At 46.1% G+C, this 5,880-nt stretch overlaps 1 pseudogene; it reads right to left on the bottom strand.

Annotated features, from left to right (window-relative positions):
• Positions 1-2,005: 2,005 nt before the first annotated feature.
• LOC112607706 lies at positions 2,006-4,158 on the bottom strand (annotated as a pseudogene).
• Positions 4,159-5,880: the final 1,722 nt, after the last annotated feature.

The raw sequence follows: 5,880 nt of genomic DNA, 5'->3' as shown, positions 1-5,880 counted from the left end.
TGGTATTGAATCCTGAATTCAAAGCCACCTCTTTGAGGTTTACTCCTTTCTCTGTTTATCTCCTATGGATACATAAGAGGAATACCTGTTGTTAAACTTCTGGAGTTTTGTTTTGTTTCGATACAGGATCTTGCTCTGTTGCCCAGCCTGGAGTGTGGTGACACAATCTCAGCTCACTGCAGCCTCAACCTCCTGGGCTCGGGTGATCCTATTACCTCAGCCTCCCAAGTAGCTAAGACTACAGGCACCTGCCACTGCCCAATTAATTTTATTTTGTATTCTTGGTAGAGACAGTGTCTCAGCCATGTTGCCAAGGCTGGTCTCAAACTTCTGAGCTCAAGCAATCCTCCCACCTAGGCCTCCCAAAGTACTGGGATTACAAACGTGAGCCACTGTGCCCGGCCTGTTTTTCTCTTGTTATCTGTCCTGTGTTACAGAGGTTCATACTGTCTAAGAACCATGAAGGGCAGAAGAAAAAGTTATTTTTCCTCCCCTTCAATATTAAAACACTCTGCGCCTGAGTTTTCTAAAAAAGAGTGCTACCCACTCACATCATAGGATTTTTGTGCAGATTAAATAAATTAATACATGTAAAGCATTTAGAAGATGCCTAGAACATAATGAGTGCCCAATAAGAGTTAGTTATTATTGTGGCCGGGCGCGGTGGCTCACGCCTGTAATCCCAGCACTTTGGGAGGCCAAGTCAGTTGGATTACCTAAGGTCGGGAGTTCAAGACCAGCCTGACCAACATGGAGAAACCCCGTCTCTACTAAAAATACAAAAGATTAGCCAGGAGTGGTGGCACATGCCTGTAATCCAGCTACTCGGGAAGCTGAGGCAGGAGAATCACTTGAACTCGGGAGGCAGAGGTTGCAGTGAGCTGAGACCGCGCCATTGCAACTCCAGCCTGGGCAACAAGGGCAAAATTCTGTCTCAAAAAAAAAAAAAAAAGAGTTATTATTATTCCTTTTGGATGCTCCCATAATTCTTTGCTAGTGCTTCTTTCAGAGTTTTTTGTTTGTTTGCTTGCTTGTTTTTGAGACAGTGTCTCATTCTATCAACTAGGCTGGAGTACAGTTGGCATGATCTTGGCTCACTACAGCCTCGATTTCCTGGGCTCAAGCAATCCTCCCACCTCAGCCTCCTGAGTAGCTGGGATTACAGGCACCCACCACCATGCCTGGCTAATTTTTTTTTTAATGTAATACTGTTCATTTAACTTCAAAACCATTTCAGTGTTCTAAACATACGAAAAAAACCCAGAATGTTGCAAATCGTGTTTAAGTACAGGAGGTTCTTGAACTTTCACTGATGCAGTGGCTCTTCACTTTGCTGACAATGAAGAGTTCTACAGTTTGGTTAAAAACTACCGCACGTAACTAAAAATATATATATATATATCATGCCAGCTGACCCCGCTTTGTCCACAGCTAAGATGGCAGCAGAATGCCATGTCACAGAAACAAGACAACCTGAAGCGAAATGGATGCCCACTGCATAGTCAACAGGTCCAGCCTCACAGAGCATACACCCTGAACTACAGCCCCTCCAAAAAGCATCTTCCCCACAGCTCAATGCCAAGCAAGGAGCATCCAGACTTTATCTCAGTCGTTTTGTTCTTTTTACAAACTATAGAGATATACAGTTGTTAACTCAGGATTTCTAGCCAATAACCATATAGTTAACACCACCTTACAAATAAAAAGAAAATGCCAGAAACCTCTTTAAATGCCTTGTCACACCCACAGCAAAGTGCACAGAGTGGGGAGAACACAAGAGTGCCTTTTCATTTTAAAAATGTTTGGAAATATGTACACCTTTGATGCAGTTTCAGGGTGCTCCAGACACCCATGGCCACTTCATGTAAACCACTGACAATTTCTAAAGCACTTTGAGGAACTACAATACGATTGTGATCAAATTTTGTAATTAAACCTAATGAGGGCAACAGATACTTCTCAAATAAGAGATATGTTGAGTACGGCGCTCCCCTACTCTAAGTATTCACAAGGAGACAGATAAACAGTTTGTTTGTTCATCCTCATCCTCCTCCTTCTCTTCTTCCTCCTTGTCTTCATCTTCCTCTTCCACCTTTTTCCGCACAACTTTAGCTGAACCCTTTGTGCCATCAAACTTTCCTTTCAACTTACAGTCAGCAACATCCTTCTCATACTTCTCCTTCAGCTTTGCCGCCTTAGTGATGTAAGGCTGCTTTTCACTGTCATTTAAGTTCTTCCACATTTCACCCAGCTTTTTTGCCACGTCTCCAATAGAGATGCCGGGGTTTGTGGATTTGATCCTGGGGCAGAATTCTGAAGAGAACAGGAAGAATCCAGAAGGTGGCCTTTTGGGGGCATTAGGGTCCTTCTTCCTCTTGCCTCCCTTGGCTGGTCCATGATCCTTCATTTCCCGATCATAGAGCACTTTATCTGCCTTTGCCATTTCATCAAATTTAAATTTCTCTTTCCTGGACATTGTCTTCCACCTCCCAGAGTACTTCTTGGAAAATTCTGCAAAATTGACAGGGACCTCCGGGTTTTTCTTCTTATGTTCTTCTTTGTATTGGAACAGAAATTAAAGAGGCTGGGCGTGGTGGCTCATGCCTGTAATCCCAGCACTTTGGGAAGCCGAGGTGGGCGTATCACCTGAGGTCCAGGGTTCGAGACTAGCCTGAACAACATGGAGAAACCCTGTCTCTACTAAAAATACAAAAAATTAGCTGGGCATGGTGGCACATGCCTGTAATCCCAACTACTCCAGAGGCTGAGGCAGGAGAATGGCTTGAACCCAGGAGGCGGAGGTTGCTGTGAGCTGAGATCGTGCCATTGCACTCCAGCCTAGGCAACAAGAGGGAAACTCCGTCTCAAAAAAAAAAAAAAAGGAAAGAAATTAAAGAATATGTGAGCGCCGGGCGTGGTGGCTCAAGCCTGTAATCCCAGCACTTTGGGAGGCCGAGACGGGCGGATCACGAGGTCAGGAGATCGAGACCATCCTGGCTAACATGGTGAAACCCCGTCTCTACTAAAAAATACAAAAAAAACTAGCCGGGCGTGGTGGCGGGCGCCTGTAGTCCCAGCTACTCGGAGGCTGAGGCGGGAGAATGGCGTGAACCCGGGAGGTGGAGCTTGCAGTGAGCCGAGATCGCGCCACTGCACTCCAGCCTGGACGACAGAGCGAGACTCCGTCTCAAAAAAAAAAAAAAAAAAAAAAAAAAAAAAAAAAAAAAAAAAAAAAAAGAATATGTGAGCAAAAACTCAGTTGTATGTAAGAAAACCCAATCCTCCCTGAGAAAGAAAAAAAGCTGAAGTCCTTTAAAAATTAACTGCCTGTTTTTCTGTGGCTAGTGAGCCTTATCTCTCCCTTTCCCAGGAATTGTGAAGACTCTGTTTCTCTAGCTGTGCAGCTGCAAGGTCACTAGGCAGATAATCGCAAGTCATAAAACATGTTGTTCCTTGAAAAGTAAGAAATGATGTAATGCATGTCTTAATTAAATAACTGTCTTTGGGCCGGGCGCGGTGGCTCAAGCCTGTAATCCCAGCACTTTGGGAGGCCGAGACGGGCGGATCACGAGGTCGGGAGATCGAGACCATCCTGGCTAACACGGTGAAACCCCGTCTCTACTTAAAAAATACAAAAAACTAGCCGGGCGAGGTGGCGGGCGCCTGTAGTCCCAGCTACTCGGGAGGCTGAGGCCGGAGAATGGCGTGAACCCGGGAGGCGGAGCTTGCAGTGAGCTGAGATCCGGCCACTGCACTCCAACCTGGGCGGCAGAGGGAGACTCCGCCTCAAAAAAAAAAAAAAAAACTGGTTTTATTTCTTGCTTCTGTAGTATGCTTTACCCTGCACAGATCTCCCCCCACCCCACAAAATGCTTAAAAGGTAGCTTGACTCTTTTTTTGGGCTCAGTCCTGTGGATGTTAATCCGACTGGGCTGGTGCACCTAAATAATAAATAATTCCTCCTCCACCCCTCGGTCTCTCTGATTCCTTCATTATCCCGCTAGAGCATGTCTGCACAGAGAAAGCATAAGCAGACACCTTGCCCTTTGGTTTCTTGGGGTCACCTTTAGCCATCCTGACTGTATTGTTCACTAGTCTGGGTAGCGCAGGGCATGAGGCGTGGCTCAGCGCTCCCTAGCCTCACACTAGCTGCCTCCACGAGAGCCACCTCCATGCCTGGCTAATTTTTTTTTTTTTTTTTTTTTTTTTTTTTTTTGAGACGGAGTCTCACTGTGTCACCCAGGCTAGAATGCAGTAGCACGATCTGGGCTCACTGCAACCTCTACCTCCCAGGTTCAAGCGATTCTCCTCCTCAGCCTGCTCAGTAGCTGGGATTACAGGTGCCTGCCATCATGCCCGGCTAATTTTTGTATTTTTAGTAGAGATGGGGTTTCACCATGTTGATCAGGCTGGTCTTGAACTCCTGACCTCATGATCCACCCGCCTCAGCTTCCCAAAGTCCTGGGATTACAGGCCTGAGCCACTGTGCCTGGTCTGGCTAATTTTTATATTTTCAGTAGAGACGAGATTTCACCATGTTGGCCAGGCTGATCTCAAACTCCTGACCTCAAATGATCTGCCCGCCTTGGCCTCCCAAAGAGCTGGGATTACAGGCATAAGTCACTGTGCCTTGTCACGTTTTACTTTTTCTTTTGTTGTAGAGACAAGATTTCATTAGGTTTTCCAGGCTGGTCTCGAACTCCTGAACTTAAGTGATCCTCCTGCCTCAACCTCCCAAAGTGCTGGGTGCTGGGATTACAGACAGGAGCTACTGTGCCCAGCCCTGTTATATTTATAATTAATCAGTTTACATATATTTGTACTCTTATACTAAGTTTATCAGTCTCATATATAGTTTATCCACTTTTTTTTTTTTTTTTTTTGAGATGGTGTTTTGCTTTTTTTGCCCAGACTGGAGTGCAATGGCACGATCTTGGCTCACGACAACCTCCGCCTCCCAGGTTCAAGCGATTCTCCTGCCTCAGCCTCCCAAGTAGCTTGGATTACAGGCATGTGCCACTATGCCCAGCTAATTTTGTATTTTTAGTAGAGATGCGTTTTCTCCATGTTGGTCAGGCTGGTCTCGAACTCCTGACCTCAGGTAATCCACCTGCCTCAGCCTCCCAAAGTGTTGGGATTACAGGCGTGAGCCACCACGCCTGGCTTTATTTTATTCACTTTTTACATTTCTGTCTCCTTCACTGAAGAAAGCCCCTTAAGGGATGTTTGGGGAATATTTGCTGAATGAATGAACAAATTTAAGAATGAGTGAATGGGTAATTGGAGCCCTGGTTCTCAGTAAGCAAATCTTAATAAAAAATCAGACCAGCCAGGTGTGGTGGCTCATGCCTGTAATCCCAGCACTTTGGGAGGCTGAGGCGGGCAGATCATGAAGGTCAGGAGTTTGAGACCAGCCTGGCCAACATAGTGAAACCCTGTCTCTACTAAAAATACAAAAAAATTTAGCCAGGCATGGTGGCATGCACCTGTAGTCCCAGCTACTCAGGAAGCTGAGGCAGAAGAATCACTTGAACCAGGGAGGCGGAGGTTGTGGTGAGCCAAGATCACTCCACTCCAGCCTGGGCAACAGAACAAGGCTCCATCTCAAAAAAAAAAAAAAAAAAAAACATTCAGGCTGGGCTTGGTGGTTCATGCCTGTTATCCCAGCTCTTTGGGAGGCCAAAGCGGGTGGATCACCTGAGGTCAGGAGTTTGAGACCAGCCTGACCAACATGGAGAAACCCCATCTCTACTAAAAATACAAAATTAGCTGGGTGTGGTGACACATGCCTGTGATCCCAGCTACCAGGGAGGCTGAGGCAGGAGAATCGCTTGAATCTGGGAGGCAGAGGTTGCGGTGAGCCGAGATTGCGCCATTGCA

Source organism: Theropithecus gelada, chromosome 15 (assembly GCF_003255815.1).
Source record: "Theropithecus gelada isolate Dixy chromosome 15, Tgel_1.0, whole genome shotgun sequence".
Lineage (NCBI taxonomy): Eukaryota > Metazoa > Chordata > Mammalia > Primates > Cercopithecidae > Theropithecus > Theropithecus gelada.
This window is presented reverse-complemented; position numbering and strand designations above follow the sequence as displayed.